The sequence below is a fragment of the Schistocerca nitens genome, chromosome 6 (assembly GCF_023898315.1).
Source record: "Schistocerca nitens isolate TAMUIC-IGC-003100 chromosome 6, iqSchNite1.1, whole genome shotgun sequence".
NCBI classification, from domain to species: Eukaryota; Metazoa; Arthropoda; class Insecta; order Orthoptera; family Acrididae; genus Schistocerca; species Schistocerca nitens.
The window spans coordinates 282,586,299-282,603,417 of NC_064619.1; the positions used below are offsets into that span (position 1 = coordinate 282,586,299).

At 43.1% G+C, this 17,119-nt stretch overlaps 1 long non-coding RNA gene across 1 annotated transcript in view; it reads left to right on the forward strand.

Moving 5' to 3' along the window:
* Positions 1-1,822: 1,822 nt before the first annotated feature.
* Positions 1,823-17,119, forward strand: part of LOC126262795 (uncharacterized) — a 107,350-nt gene continuing 92,053 nt past the window's right edge. Inside the window, exon 1 of the long non-coding RNA XR_007546760.1 lies at positions 1,823-1,997. This is a non-coding gene — a long non-coding RNA (uncharacterized LOC126262795). The remainder of the gene's footprint in view (positions 1,998-17,119) is intronic.

Consider the following 17,119-nt stretch of genomic DNA (forward strand, 5'->3'; position numbering starts at 1 on the left):
TTATTTCACGAACATGCATGGTCCCTCATAATTTAATAATGCTTGTATCGGAAAAATATAACTATTTTTTTATTAACTAAAAAAAATTAAAATCAAGGATCAATCTCATGGCTTGTTTTCTCGTCATGTAATATTCTGTCAGGCGGTAACAATAATTGTCGCAAAGTGAGTGTCACGACTGAGCGCAGATCGAACTCGAGACCTCGAAATTTGCAATCTGGCTCATTACCACTGAGTCACACTACACTGAGGTAACAACCGTCATATGACAGTGATATGCACTATGTGGTGGTAGTGTCGCGTACACAAAATGTGAAACGGCAGTGTATTGGCGAAGCTGTCATTTGTGCTCAGGTGATTCATGCGAAAATGTTTCAGACCTAATTATGGCCGAACGACGGGAATTAGCAGATTTTTAACGCGGAATGGTATTTGTAGCAAGAAACATGGGACTCCCATTTCAGAAATCGTCCAAGATCTGCAGTGTCAAGAGTGTGCCAGAGTACCAGATTCAGGCATCACCTCTCACTACGGACAAAGCAGTGGCCAAAGGCCTTAACGACCGAGAGCAGCAGCGTTTGTATAGAGCTGTCAGTCCTAACAGGCAAGTGACGCTGCGTGAAACAACCGCAGAAATCAATAATGGACGTAAGACGGACACATCCGTTAGGGCAGTGCACAGAAATCTGGCGTTAATGGGCTACTGCAGCAGAGCGCCTTTTGCTAGCAGCACGACATCGCATGCAGCGCCTCTCCTGGGCTCGTGGCCGTATCGGTTGGGCCGTGGACGACTGGAAAACCGTGACCTGGTCAGATGAGTCCCGATTTCAGTTAGTACGAGCTTAAGGTTGGGTTCGAGTGTGGCGCAGATCCCATGAAGTCATGAACCCAAGTTGTCAACAAGTCAGTGAAGAAGCTGTAGGTGGCTCCATAATGGTATGGGCTGTGTGTGCATGGAATGGACTGGATTCTCTGGTGAAACAGAACCGATCATTGACTGAAAATAGTTATGTTTGGCTACTTGGAGATCATTTGCAGCCATTCAAGAGCTTCATTTTCCCAAAGACCGAAGGAATTTTTATGGATGACAATGCACCATGCTACCGCGTCACAGTTGTTCAAGATCGGTTTGAAGAACATTCTGGATAATTCGAGCGAATGATTTGGCCACCAAGATCCCCCAACGGGAATCCCCATCGAACGTTTATAGGACCTAATCGAGAGGTCAGTTCGTGCACAAAATTCTGCTCCTGCAACACCTTCGTAGTTATGGAAGGCTATAGACGCAGCATGGCTCAGTATTGCTGCAGGTGCCTTTCGACGACTTGTTGAGTCCATGCCACGGCGACTTGCTGAACTAATCCGGGAAAAAGGAGGTCCGACACGATGTCAGGAGGTGTCCCATGACTTAAGTTACCTCAATGTATTAGAAAATGTCAACCAGGGAACTTAGACGGGCGCACGTTTTAAGGGAAGTCCTTGGGAAGTCCTTCGCGAGGGTACGTTTGCCGACGACGTCTGGTGCAGTGACAGGTGACGAGGTGAAGAAGCGGGCAGACGCCGTCGGTCCCGTTGACGCGCCGTTAGTTGCTGTAGCTGGAGGTATGTAGATGGGATGCGTGTGGCGCGCTGCCGCGACCGGTTCCTCCGGAGCCCCGCGGCAACGGGTCATCGCCGGCCGCCTCTCCTCGTTGTTTTTGCTCCCGCCGATGGAAAACATTTTGGTGGAGGGGGGGGGGGGGGAGAGGGCTGAGCACGGCGTCCTCCAGCAGGTCTTCGGCTGCCGCCTGGAAAGTAGTCCAAGTTCAGAGGCGGACGGAGGAGCATTGTCAAGACCGCGCCTGCCTGGAAGCTTTCTGTCGCCCCTGCGCTGGTGCCAGTCGGTACGTACTTTCGGACAGGAGGAAGTCCTTCGAGAATGCTGCGAACGAGAGTCGTTAAAAGAATATAGAGAGACCTGTCTTCTGAATAACAAGAACGCCGAAAATGACGACAAGGTAAGCTTCAACGATGGAGCGTAATTCTTCTGTACTTTTGGGAATGTTATTAATAAGTTCTTCTTTTTGAGATATTTCAAAACGAAATAAGCACTTGATCACATAATGTAGGCCTTCATGGCCAGTAGTCATACACAACCAAGAATGAAATCAGTATATTTTTGACTCTTGTTTGTGTCAGATCTTCTTCGGCACTTGGCCGAATCTGTAAAGATTAATTCAGCACTTAACATAGTGCCTAGGTTGGTATCGAGTTCCTTGACTACCAGAAGGCATTGTATACAGCCCGCCACTGTCACTTCGTATACAGAATCCGATATTATAGAATCTCGGGCCATCTTTATAATTGGATTCAGGGCTTCTCAGGAGATAAATCTCTACCGGCATTTTTTAGAGGAGACTCCACCCAAAAATTTAACTTTTCTTCAACTTTGCAGATTCCATACAAATTTTATAATCATGTCTATCATATAAAGATGTAACAATGCTCAAGTTGTGAAGTCCAGAACTAAATTGGTTTTTGAATTTTTAATATGCTTTTAATAGTATTCTTGAACACCAACTTTTGGTACTCAGATGTAAATTTTCACATTCCAAGTTTTTTAGGTACTTTCACACGACATTGTTCAATAATTCTATGTATACATTTTATGAGAAAAGTTATTACTTAGCTTTAATTTTCTTTTAAAATTTCAAACGTAAATTTACTTGGAATATCGGTACATAAATGTGGTAATACAATAGACAAACTAAATTTTCTATTGTGTTAATGCCAGAAGCAGACTTCGCTTTGTTTGCAGATGACAAAAATATTGCAATAAATAGTATGTCGAGTGTAGTTCTAGAGAGATCTGCTAATGGTACTTTCATGAATGTTAATAAATGGTTTAGAGCCAACTCACTGACATTAAACTTCGAAAAGACTCACTATATTCAATTCAGAACCTGTAAGAGGTTTCCGCCCAGCATATGCATAAAGTATGAAGAAGAGCAGATAGAAGAGGTTGACAGGCTTAAATTCCTGGGATTACAACTTGATAATAAATTCAGCTGGGAGGAGCACACCACAGAACTGCAGAAACGCCTTCACAAATCTGTATTTGCAATTCGAGTGTTAGCTGACATAAAAATCAAAAGCTTGCATACTTTGCCTACTTTCATTCCATAATGTCATATGGTACAATATTTTGGGGTAACTCTTCAAGTCATTTTGGGGTAACTCTTCAAGTCAAACAAAAGTTTTCAGAGTCCAAAAGCGTGTAATACGTATTATTTGTGGAGTAAATTCACGGACGTCCTGTAGAAACCTCTTCAAGGAACTGGGTATACTAACTACTGCCTCTCAGTATATTTACTCCTTAAGGAAATTTGTCCTAAATAATATATCTCTTTTTCCAACAAACAGCTCAGTTCGTACATACACTACCAGGAACAAAAGTGATCTACACAAGGAATTAAAAGCACTTACTTTAGTTCAAAACGGGGTCCACTACTCAGGAACACTCATCTTCAATAATTTGCCAGCAAACATAAAAAATTTAGTTACAAATAAAGATCAGTTTAAAAGGAGCCTGAAAGACTTACTAGTGGCCAACTCGTTCTACTCCACTGACGATTTTTTAAAATAGAAACAAATGATGTATTGTATATATTCATACTATTAGTATTGTTATTTCAGCTTTTTAAAAAGAAAGAAAGAAACTGACATGTTCCACATCCACGAGGATCTCCTTAGCACGGATCTATGGAACGAAAAACTAATCTAATCTAAGTAAATACCTCGGGATTAGATCCTGCATAAAGTTAATTGAGATTGGTTGATATTTAGGACAAAAAGTTGGCATTGAACGCAGAAATACAACCTTATGGGAAAATGGATTTTTAAATACTATTGAAAAACGAATGCCAGTGCAAGACACATACGTATTACCTTCCTGCTCCCGTAAGGCGGCTTTTTCTCGTAATTTCAAGCTCAGCGTAGTCTTTTACTTGAATTTTTGCTTCTCCAGGCAGTGTCTTGTGGACTGCTTCGTTGACCTCTAGCTAAGCACACCTTCTTCTGGGAGAATGATAAAGGACTGCTGGGACCCCAGCTCTCTTTAGTCTTCAGACATCACATACTGAACTGTAAACAGCTTTTGCAAGAACCAAAAGTATCTTCTTTTTAGACACAAAAATTTCTTTGGGAAGTTTCGATCAGATGACACTGCAAACTTTCATTCGCATTTTGTGTTTTGCCATCAGTGCATCTTGCCATTAGTGCATCAGATGTAAGTCTGTAATAGACAAGTACCAGTTTGACAACAACAGTCGTACTAAGACGAGTGTTATTATCTCTGTGCCGGCCGGGGTGGCCGACGGTGTTAGGCGCAACAGTCTGGAACCGCGCGACCGCTACGGTCGCAGGTTCGAATCCTGCCTCGGGCATGGATGTGTGTGATGTCCTTAGGTTAGTTAGGTTTAAGTAGTTCTAAGTTCTAGGGGACTGATGGCCTCAGAAGTTAAGTCCCATAGTGCTCAGAGCCATTTGAACCATTTTTTATTATCTCTGTGAGGTCCTGCTACTTGACCTAGTAAGTGCAACTCGAATACAGCCAAATCGTTTTGGGATCTAAGAGTAAACTCTCCAAAGATGTGAAACAGCCCTTAAATTTTTTTAAAAAATGTGGAAGTTTTAGGTTGTTTTCTCCCATTAACAGCGTAAAATCATCGGACGAAGACCAACTTCTGGAACACCACACCAGAGTATTGTATGATCGTTACTGTTCTTGATGTGTAGGGTCTCCATTGTAAGAGTCATTACCCCCCCCCCCTCCCCATTTTTCTGTTGTTTTGGCAGATATTTGCGATTTCATGTTTGCAAGGAGTAACTAGAGTCAGCCGACAAACAGTGCTCACGTCTTTCTTGCTATGCCCAGTGTCGGCAGAAACCATCGTTTCGTGTTCTGTTTCAAAATGAGTTTTAAAGCGGAATTTTACGCGACCATTCGATAGAGCGGTGCCAGATTAGTCTATTACGATATTTGTTTCATAGATATACGAGGGTCACTCCAAAAGAAATGCACACAATTTTTTTTAATCCAACTTTTATTCTACATGTTTGAAAGTCTTACAGTGTGTAGAAACATTCTTTAGGAAAAATATTTTCATTTCTCTTCATAATTTCCATCCCTCTCAACTGCCTTACATCATCTTTGAACCGGTGCCTGTATACCCGCACGGTAAAATTCTGGACCAATCTGTTAGACCCACTGTTTGGCAGCGTGCACAAGGGAGTCATCATCTTCAAACCTTGTTCCACGAAGAGAGTCTTTCAGTTTCCCAAAGAGATGGTAGTCACATGGAGCCAGGTCAGGACTGAAAGGTGGGTGATTCAGTGTTGTCCATCCAAGTTTTGTGATCGCTTCCATGGTTTATTGACTGACTCGTGGCCGTGCATTGTCGTGCAACAGCAAAACATCCTGCTTTTGCCGATGTGGTCGAACACGACTCAGTCGAGCTTGAAGTTTCTTCAGTGTCGTCACATATGCATCAGAATTTATGGTGGTTCCACTTTGCATGATGTCCACAAGCAAGAGTCCTTCGAAATCGAAAAACACCGCAGTCATAACTTTTCCAGCAGAAGGTGTGGTTTTGAATTTTTTTTCTTGGGTGAATTTGCATGAAGCCACTCCATTGATTGCCTCTTCGTCTCTGGTGAAAAATGATGGAGCCATGTTTCATCACCTGTCACAATTCTTCCAAGAAATTCATCTCCACAATTCTCGTACTGTTCCAAAAGTTCGCTGCATACCGTTTTTCTTGTTTCTTTCTGAGCCACTGTCAACATCCTGGGAACCCACCTGGCACAAACCTTTTTTAACGCCAACACTTTCAGTATTCTGCAAACACTTCCTTCCCCTATCCCAACGTAGCGTGACAATTCGTTCACTGTGATGCGTCTGTCAGCATTCACTAATTCGTTAACTCTCTCCACGTTGTCTGGAGTGTGTGCAGTACGAGGCCTGCCACTGCGATGACAATCCTCAATACTGCCGTGCCCGCTTTCATCACGTAACCTGCTTGCCCACCGACTAACTGTACTGCGATCGACAGCAGCATCTCCATACACCTTTTTCAACCTCTTGTGGATGTTTCCCACTGTCTCGTTTTCACAGCACAGGGATTCTATGACAGCACGATGTTTCTGACGAACGTCAAGTGTAGCAGCCATCTTGAAGACATGCTGTGACGGCGCCACTCACGGGAACAGGTTGAACTAAGTTTGAAAACAAGAGGGAAGGACGTATCTACACACTGTTAAACTTTCATACATGAAGAATTAAAACTGTATTTTTATAAAAATAGTGTGCATTTCTTTTGGTGTGACCCCCGTCTCTTAACAGGGACAGTAGAACATGAAGAGTAACCAGTACTCCAGCAGCGACTGAGTAGTGCTGATGCATGGCAGTAGCGGTCAGCATGAGTCAGGGAGGTGCTCTCACTACTGGAGTACTGGTTATTATACTGGTTATACACCAGAGAAAACGCACTTGACGGCACTTGGAAGGGTGTATTAACAATCTGGTGGAAAACTTCAGATGTTCCGTCAGCCTGCTCATGGAGGATGCAGTTGTATGTAGGAACGCTGTAACCCCAGGGAATTGTAGCGTAATTCAGTTATCTTGCAGAGGAACGACACTTCTGCAAGGACTGTCAGCAGACTCTCAGTGTAAATGAATAAAGCGTATTGCTCACGAATACGTGGAAAAACCCGTTACTTCTCGATCACTGTGTTGGCGACAAGTCATTGGGAATAGCAACAACATCGAGTAGGAGTTACTGTCCAGAGTGAACTACAGTCGAACAACCACAGAAAAGTAGCTGTAGGAAAAATAGGTAACAGGATAGGGATTCATAAGAAGAATCCTAAGAAAATAAAAGCTGGCTTGTGAACTGCAGATGTACAGGGGCTGGACAAAAATGTGGATCACCAGAAGCGTAATACATTACTATGCGTAATACGGTGTAGGGAAACCTCTGGCATCCAAAACAACTTCCAGCCATCTCAGAATGGATAAGCACATGTCAAGGGAATCTTGTTCCATTCTTCCTGCAAAATATTCGCAAGTTCAGGTAACGGAAATGGGAGTGGATAGTGATCACGCACCCTTCTCTCCAAAGTAGAACACAAAGGCTCAGTAATACCGAGGTCTGGTGAATGGTGGGCAGGGGAGATGCGACAACCTATCCTTGTGTTCACAAAACCAGTCCTGGTCAATGCGAGTTGTGTGAACAGGGGCCCTGCCCTATAACAACACACCATCACCAATGAGCAACAGTCATTGGATTTTGGGATGGACCTGATGAGCCAAAATAGTCACATAATCCTTGGCAGTAATGCGACCTTTCAGAGTAACCATAGGACCCATGGAATACGATGATATGGCTGCCCAAATCATCACCAAACTCCCACCATATTTCACTCTTGGACGTAAACTCTTCAGGAATTGAAAACAGTGTGAAGCAAGACTCATCTGACCAAATGACATTCTTCTGTTGCCCCATAATCCAGAATTTATAACTTTAGCCCCACGTTTTCCTACTACGGGCATTTGCATCACTGATGAGTGGTTTTTGAAATTCCAGCTCACCATGCAATTCCCGGTTTCTGGAGATCACTTCGTGTTGTCTTGGTGCTAACAGGGAACGCGAGTGTGAGAGTCAGTTCTGCAGTCACTTTTGCAGCTGTTGTTCTCTTATTTCTCGTCACAATCTTCTTCAATGGCCGTCTGTCACTATCACTCCACACGCACTTTCGTCCGCGTTGTGACTTAGCGGATGACAACACTTCTGCTACCTTAGTTACAGAAGCACCAATAATTTGCCCACATTCCAATTCACTTAGACCCGACACAATGCTCTCACAACTACACAGAAAACTGTTCTGACCACGGTCCACGCTGAACAACGTAGCACAGGTGCTATTCGTGGTCAAAGAAAACAACGCAATCTGCAAGCTTGGATAGCATGCGCATTTTTGTTTAAGCATGGCTAGGACATGCGTTTATATTGAAGCTTGCGTTTCCCGCGGTGTTTCCATATCTTCGTCGAACCCCTGAATATTTACGTGAAGATAGTAAATTGTTGTTCTAAGCAACAGTAATCGGTGTAAACATTTACTCTCCAGCGTACATCGATGTTAAATAGACTTGTAAAAGGATTACGAAAGTTTCAATTAAAAAAAAATTAGACGTTAACGTGAATAACTTGCGTCAGTGACTGTATATACGCGGGAGAATCAAATGAAAACCTTCATGTTTGTAATAACAAATCGAAATTTCGCGCCGTTATCCTGGAAGTTGGTAAGCGTGCTACAAACAGCGTGAAGAATGGCCTGTAGGTGGCAGCATAGTGCAGATGCAAACATACCGTCGCAGTATCAGTATAAAGATGGCCGCCCCACGTGCGACTTGCGCCAGGGAAGAACAGCGTTCTCTTATTCGGTTTTTGCGTAGTGAAGGTGTGAAACCTATTGAAATTCGTCGACGAATAAAGGTTCAGTACGCTGATGCATGTTTGTCACAGCGGCAAGTCTACGAATGGAGTAGGAAGTTCGCAAATGGTGTGACTTCAGTGGAAGATGCTCCTCGTCCAGGTCAGGCACAACGAGTTGTGACTCCACAGAACATTGCAGAAGTTGAAGCTATAGTGAAGGAAAACCGCCGAGTGACACTGAATGACACTGCAGCATGTTTACAGATTAGTCATGGGTCAGCAAACCACACTGTTCATGGTGTGCTCCAGTTTCACAAAGTGTCTGCAAGATGGGTGCCATGGCAGCTGACTCCTGAAATGAGAGAACGACGTGATGATGCTTGTGAAGAACTTCGGCGCTTTGAACGAGAAGGTAATGGTTTCCTTCCAAGAATCGTCACTGGGGACGAAACCTGGGTTCACTTCCACCAACCGGAAACGAAGAGAGCGAGCAACCCAGACCTTGCCCCAAGTGATTTCCAAATGTTTGGATTACTCAGAGACGCAATAGGAGGAAAGAAGTTACGTTCTGATGAAGAGGTACGCCACACGGTGCATGAGTGGTTGCGCGGACTACCAAAAGAATTTTTTTATAATGGAATTTATGCACTTTGTAAGCGCTGGAGGACTTGCAATGAGCGTGGGGGAGATTATGTTGAAAACTGATACAGCTTTGTACCACTTCAGCACAGTAAATAACATTTAAAAAAATATTTAAGGTTTTCATTGGACTTACCCTCTTAGCAACTTCATGGTGACTGCTAGCGTTGCAGAAGAAACGTAGTAATAATAAACCATGTAACAAACGAGACAGGACTGAAATAGGAAAGATACTCTGTGCTGAATAGCACTTAATAGTATTTTGTTTAAGAGTTTTGGCGTAACATAAAAACTTTAAATTTACATTCGTTGTTAACATATTTTACGCCTTCAGAAGAGTATTACGAACTACTGTCAGTCTTTATTTTCGAATCCTCTTCATCCCTGTTGCTGTCCATGTAACAAAACTCTTCTATTACTTTTAGCGTCTCTTTACATAATCTAATTCGCTCAGTATAGTGTGGCTTAATTCAATTACACTCCGTTATCCTTCTTTACTTGTTTTGTGATGTAGATAACAGATACATAATTGTAAAAAGTGGTTAGTTGTAGCTATGTTTTGAGTACCATTCTGGAATTCATGTGAAGTCATTTAGAATCAGCAATGCCGGATGACCATCTGAACCCAAGTATTCCCTGAAACACTATACCAACCTTTTCGAAAACAGCACCATCTGAAACAACAACGAGAACGACAATGTTGTCTTACACGAAGTGTATTCGCAGCTGCAAATATGGACTACCATCGGGTGTATAATGGAATGACGACAATGAAAATTTGTGCCGGACTGGGACTTGAACCTGGAGCCTTACCATGAGGCCAGACCCAAACTCCCCTATATCGTGAACCATGTGTCTCCAACCTGCACTCGTATATCCGTTATGCATATTTCGTACAGGATAGAAATTTTAATTGAAAGCCGCTCGCCCGGTGTCGGCGGTTATATACGATATTGCAATGCCTGTTTTATTCAGAACGAATGCATGTCCGAAGGAACATTGCGTCGTACTTCTGAACAACGCAGGCACTGCAGTGTCGTGTATATCGTATGTTGCCGTACGACGACAGTTGTTAGGGGAGGGAGGAGAAAGTTTGTCTAGGAGACAAATATCATGATGAGTTCCCAGAGAAGAAGTCCGTTGCATGTGGAACCAGTCAATTTCAATCACGACGTAATGAATTAAATTATTCCTAAATTTCACGTCGAAGGATTTGTTCGCCGATGTTTATCTCTAATACACTCCACCGACAGCTTCTTAAACACTACGTAGTTCAAACAAATGACACCATCGAACATACCTTCTTACCAAAAGTAAGTCAACCTGACTGTGTTTATCAGTTTACGTAAAAAAGGTAAACCAAGGAGAATGTAAATCTGGGCGACAGGACGAAGATTTCCACCGCCTTAATTCAATACAGGTCCGCTGTCTGACCACTAAACTGCGTCGCCTGCTTCTATCTTGGAAATAGCCTTTGGTCAGTACAGTGGGATGCCTGACTTCCTTTTGTCGGACGTAGCGCAGCAACTCGATGCAACATGGATTCAATAAGTCGTTGGAGATCCCTTGCAAAACCGATGGGCCATGCTACCTCTAAAGCCGTCCATAACTGCGAAAGTGTTGGCAGTGCTGCATCTTGTGCGCGAACTGTCCTGCCGATTATGGGCCATCAATGTTCGATAGGATTCATGTCGGGCGGTCTGTGTGACCAAATAATTCTCTCGAACTGTTCATAACGTTCTTCAAACCAATCGCGAACAATTATGGTCCAGTGACATGACATCGTTATTTGGGAACATGAAGTCCATGAATGGCTGCAAATGGTCTCCAAGGAAGCCTACTATAACCATTTGCAGGGAATGATCAGATCAGTTGGACCAGAGGACCCAGTCCATTCCATGTAAAGACAGTCCACACCATTCTGAAGCCACCACCAGCTGGCACAGTGCCTTGTTGACAATTTAGGTCCTTGGCTTCGTGGGGTCTAACCACATTAGAACCCTACCATCAGCTCTTACCAACTGCAATCGTAACTCATCTGATCAGCCCACGGTTTTCCAGTCGTCTAGAGTCCAACCGACATGGCCACGATCCCAAGACAGACACTGTAGGCTATGTCGTGCTATTAGCGAAGGCACTCGCGTCGGTCGTCTGCTGCCATAGTCCATTCATGCCAAATTTCCCCGCACTGCCTGCACGATCACCAGATCGGTCGACAATCGAGAACATATGGACAACATCGGACGACAGTTCCAGTGTCATTCACAAACAGCATTAACCCTCCCTTTATTGACCGACCAAGTGCTAATGTACCAGCATTTCAGGTTTGCAACGGCTTATCTGACGCTTACATTAACATGTGATCTTGCAATGTTAGTCCGTTAAATATGTTACCTAGGCTAATGTATTCCGGAAATTTCATTACTCTACATTAATTATTTTATAGTGCTGCGATTTTTTTCCGTCAATGTAGTTCAGCAACATCGTGCAAGACAGTATGTGATAAGAAAATTCTGTATGAAAAGCGACACCTACCAAGCTGATGAAATGTTTGCGGGATATCAGACGAATGTCAGTGTCGTCTTGGAGTATCTTTTCAGTGAGTTTCCCACCCATCGTCTTCAGATAAAATGTCGAATAGGAAGCTCCGCGAAACGTTGCTTCAAGAAACGGAGTCACTCGGCTGATAACCAGAGAATTTTTCCTCAGCGAAATTCATCGAGAAAGCGTGCGTTTCTAACAAGCTACGTAAATAATAGACGTGCTTTCCTGTCCGCAGTCGGCGAATTGTGTTGCTCATCGGTGTTTAACCGAGAGCACGATGATTTGAATCACGGTCGAGGAAGAATTTTTGTCACCGGATTTTGGACTGTCGAAGGAGGGGAGCTGACTGTGTATAGTCTTTATAAACAGATCGTGGGCCTATTGGACAAGACACCTCGTTTACCGTGGACAATGAGGGTGTAGTCGACGTACCTATGATCCATCTGTCTGACTGGAAATTATTGTCGATGCCCACCTTACTCTTCCAGAGAACCTCACTTCTTGGCAGCGCGAAGCTACATCCTCTTTCTACATTTGAGTTCTTTCTCACTGACAACAACACAAACTCAGAACTTATAATCTCCAGATTTCCGATTTTGTAAACGAATTAACGTTCCCCTCCTTTTACATAATATTTCAACAGCATTCCTAGTTGTTTTCTTCATATTTGTTAGGCATAGGTCTCGCTGTCTGAATATATACAGGTTGTCCCGGAAGGAATGGTCAAGGTACAGGAATATGACAGAAACGTTCATTCGAAGCAACAGTAAACTAGCTATGAGCACTTGTTCAGTAGAAGAGATATGTTTTAAAGTAGCAAAGATGAACAAGTGGTCGTAGCTCTTCAGGTATGCACTTTAGAGCCCATGTTTATTGGACTTTTTTCGTGTTTTGGTCCATACTAACAAATCTCAGTATGTGGAAAGCAAACAGCTGGCAGTAGAAGAGATTTGTTTCGCAGTGTCGAAGATAAAGAAGTGTTCATAGCTCTTAATGGCATTTTAGAGCCCACGGTTACTAGACTTTTTTGGTTCGAATGATCGTTCCTGCCATTTTCGTGATGATTAACCCTATATATTTATCATTCTTTCGCCTTACGAAAGTAGGGATCTCTCATTGAGTGAAACTTTTTTTAGCTTCCATGTTTTGTTCCGGCGGGACACTGTTATTTGGTTTCATAGAGATACTTTTGGTTGTTGTAATTTTTCAGTTGTAGTATTTGGTTTTATAGGGAGATATTTTACAATTTTGGAATTCGCTTTGCAGCTAAGGGAAATCCCTCCGAAGATTCACGTGGGCTGGATAGTTTTTCTTGACATCGTTACTATAAGATGGTGTAATCTGTTAACTCTTACTCTATTGCCGGCCGATGTGGCAGAGCGGTTCTAGGCGCTACAGTCTGGAACCGCGCGACCGCTACGGTCGCAGGTTCGAATCCTGCCTCAGGCATGGATGCGTGTGATGTCCTTAGGTTAGGTAGGTTTAAGTAGTTCTAAGTTCTAGAGGACTGATGACCTCAGAAGTTAAGTCCCATTTGAATCATCTTACTCTATTGCGTATGTTTCTTCTTCCTCTACATGCCTGATAACAGTTTTAGATCCTAATTGACTGGTGTCTATTATCCTGTCCATGCTATGCATTAAATTGCCGCACGAGATGGTTGCTTTCAACACATAATGGTATTGGTACCGTGTATAGTTAAATACTGATGGTTTCTTTTAGTAACTCACTAATTAAAGTATTACTCTGTAGTTTATTGCGTCCTGTTTTCACTGTTAATAAAGTGAGTCATGTGCTTAGTGGTTTTACGTTGCACTTCCATATTGTGTTCTTACACCTGTTGAGTAGCGGCAGTTCATCGCGTTTCTCGCTTTGGTAGTTACATCGTCTCTGTTGTGTTCCTTATATAGTGGCTTCCAACGTAACTTCTAGGCAGTTTGGACTGGTGTCGGTTGTTAGAATTTGTCAAAAGTTTACCTGTACGTCTTCCTGTGCCTGCGATGCTTAAAAACTAATAGCTGGCAAATGAGGAAATTTGACCTAATGTTCCATAGAGTAAACCATCGCTATTTGTTCGGATCTTATTGTTCATACTGATAGGCCTCCATTCTACTTGTTGGATTAAGAGCAAGACGACAGCTTACGGACTGTAAAGTAGAGATGATATGATAGGAGCCCTCAGAAGCTCTTGGTTATGGTACGAATTCAGTGTGGAAAAAAATGACGTACTGTTCTTGGAGATGAAGCGATTGGTTGAATATGTTCTTTTATTTTCTTATATTTCCTGTACAACTGTTGAGAACGCAACAGAAGCCACTTTCAGCGTGTGTTTTTTGTCTGAAGATGAACGCTGGCCGGTTGCGGCATTGTGAGATTCTCATGTGACTGCGTTGTAAAAATTATTGGTAAAATAAAAGAATAATATCGTTTCATAGCAATTTTAATCTGAATAATCCGAGTTTCACCTTTTATAAAGATGTTTGTTCCTCAGCTCCAATTATGGCGTCGCGGTGCTTGCGCCCTTCCACATCCACCCCCCTTTTCACCCAGGCCAGGCTTCTGACTAGCAACGGACCACCCACGTCGGTGTACAGGGAAACAGTAATCGCCGTTACAAAAAGCAGAACTCGGCATTATCAGATCTGAGACCGGTACACCTGAAGAAGATAGGAAAGGTGTCGGAATATCGTATAAAACAACAGTAACTCGTTTTTCAGCTCTAAAATTTTGAGACTATTTCTTGTACCGAGAAATATATGTAGATAAAACTCATAGCTACTTGGTACAGTCATTCATACTACTCGCTTACATATATCACAAGGAACTTACATATACTCAAGCATCCTTGATATAGAACGTCAAGTTAATCAATGTTTCCAAGACGCCCAAGATGATTTCGGTTCACTACGTCTTTACTTTCTAAAGAAAGTACTAGTCCATGGAAATGCCGCCAGGTTTACGAATGGAAATAAGATTTACTGATAGACAGGAGATTGGGTCTCATCTGCTTTCACGGAAGTAATGTCTGCTGTGTCCCAGTAGAGTGTGGACCGTCGCTGGTCATGATGCACGTCAATTATTTAGCCGACAGAATTACCGGCAATCTCAAAATGTTTGACTGACGATGATCAAGTTATCTATGAAAAAATTCTATCCAGTTAGATTTCAGAAAATATCATCCTGGTGCAAAGACTGTGAACAAGCTCATAATGTGGATACGTGTAAAGCTGTGTTCTTGACGAAACTACATGATAATGAGTCACGACTACGGTCAATCATTTCAAATATTTAAGAGTATCATTTTGTGGGATGACACAATGGAGTGGAAGGATCACATATTGAGGTTGAATAAAAATACGAAATCAGCGCGAGTAAAGTATGCTTGGACATAAATGCAGAATATACATATGCGGTGTCTTTTCTTTGGACATGCCCGAAAAAAACAGACATCATTTTCTTCTAGCAGGCACTATGAATTTATACACAAAGGAATTACAGACATTGGCTGCGAGAGGGCACTGATTTAAATCAATGGGGAAAGTTGAAAATATGTGCCAGGCCAGGATTCGAACCCGGGTCTCCTGCTTATTAGGCAGGCTTGCTGACTGCTGCGCCATCCAGAAACAGTGGTCAGCCTGCTCGCAGCCAATGTTTGTAATTCTTTTGTGTTATAAATGCAGATGCTAACCAAGCCTGCAGGCTGCACTGTTGTATTTGATCATGAACGGCACCACCGAATGTCCTCAAAACGTTGCAAATGTCAGTTGTGGTCGCAGGTTCGAGTCCTGCCTCGGGCATGGATGTGTGTGATATCCTTAGGTTAGTTAGGTTTAAGTATTTCTAAGTTCTAGGGGACTGATGACCTCAGATGTTAAGTCCCATAGTGCTCAGAGCCATTTCAGTTGTGGTCAGAACAGTGTTATATGTAGTTTTCACTGCGTTATGTCGAATATAAGTGGATTAGAACGAGGACAAATTATTGGTGCTCCTACGGAAGGTGCTTTCGTAACCAAGGAAACCGAAGTGTTTGGTGTTTCAAGAGGCACCGTATCGAGGGTTTATACCGCACACAGGGAAAGTGGAAAAACATCATCCGTTAATTCACAAAGCGGATGATCGTGACGATCGGTCATTAAGAGGATGGTGACGAAAAATAAGAGGACGACAGCTGCAAAAGTAACTGAAGAATTGAATGTCGCACTCGCAAAATCTGTCAGCACCAAAACAACACAAAGCAAGCTCCAAAGGAGAGAATAGCAGGGCTAGCTGGGATTCCAGAACCACACATCTGTCATGCAAATGCCTGAAGCTGGAACGCATGGCGCTGAGTTATAAAACCTGCACAATGGAAGAATGTCATTTGGTCGGGTAAGTCTTGTTCCACTCTGTTTCCAACTTCTGGCCGAGTTTGCGTCCCAAGAGTGAAATATAGCGTGAATTGGGTGATGATTTAGACAGCCATATAGTGGTATTCCATAGGCCCCATGGTCGCGTTACTACCAAGGATTAAGTGAGCAGTTTGGTTGTTCATGCCCATCCCACGATATAATGTTCGTATCTCCAATGGTGACGCTGTGTTCCGAGAAGGCTAGATCCCCGTTCACGTAGCTCGCATCGTCCAGGACTGGTTTTGAGAAGACGAAGATGAATCATATCATCTCCAATCGCCACCACAGCCACCTGATCTCAATATTATTGAGTCTTTGTGGTCTACCTTCAAGAGAATAGTGCGCAATCGCTACCCAACTGCGTCATCATTATCTGAACCTGACACTATTCTTCAGGAAGAATATTGTCAGAGCCCTTTGAAAACTATATAGGCTCCTTATTTGTCCATTCCGAGACGACTGGGAGCTGTTTGGAATGCCAATGATTTTCATGCACCTCGTTATGCATTGTGTGTGGTGTTTGTGATGTTTCCACGCTTTTGTCCACCCACTGTAGAATTAGTTGCAGGTGAACCTAATGGCAGACTCCAGGCGAGTGTTTGTTGGTAGGATACTGGCAAAGGATACATGCAAAACAGTAGACCTCACCCTGAATACTGCTCTAGTATATATATCAGGAGCCGGCCGGGGTGGCCGAGCGGTTCTAGGCGCTTCAGTCTGGAAGAGCGGTTCTAGGCGCTTCAGTCTGGAACCGCGCGACCGCTACGGTCGCAGGTTCGAATCCTGCCTCGGGCATGGATGTGTGTGATGTCCTTAGGTTAGTTATGTTTAAGTAGTTCTAAGTTCTAGGGAACTGATGACCTCAGATGTTAAGTCCCATAGTGCTCAGAGTCATTTGAACCATATACAATATCAGGTCGAACTAAAAGGGGACAACGTGTGTATATAAATTAGGGCGGTGCGAATGGTCACAAGCTCATTTGACTAGCGTGAGGGTGGAACAGAAATGTTGAAAAACCTTAACTGGCAGCCAGTGAAGAAATTTGGCGTACATCTCACAAGAACACGCTTAAA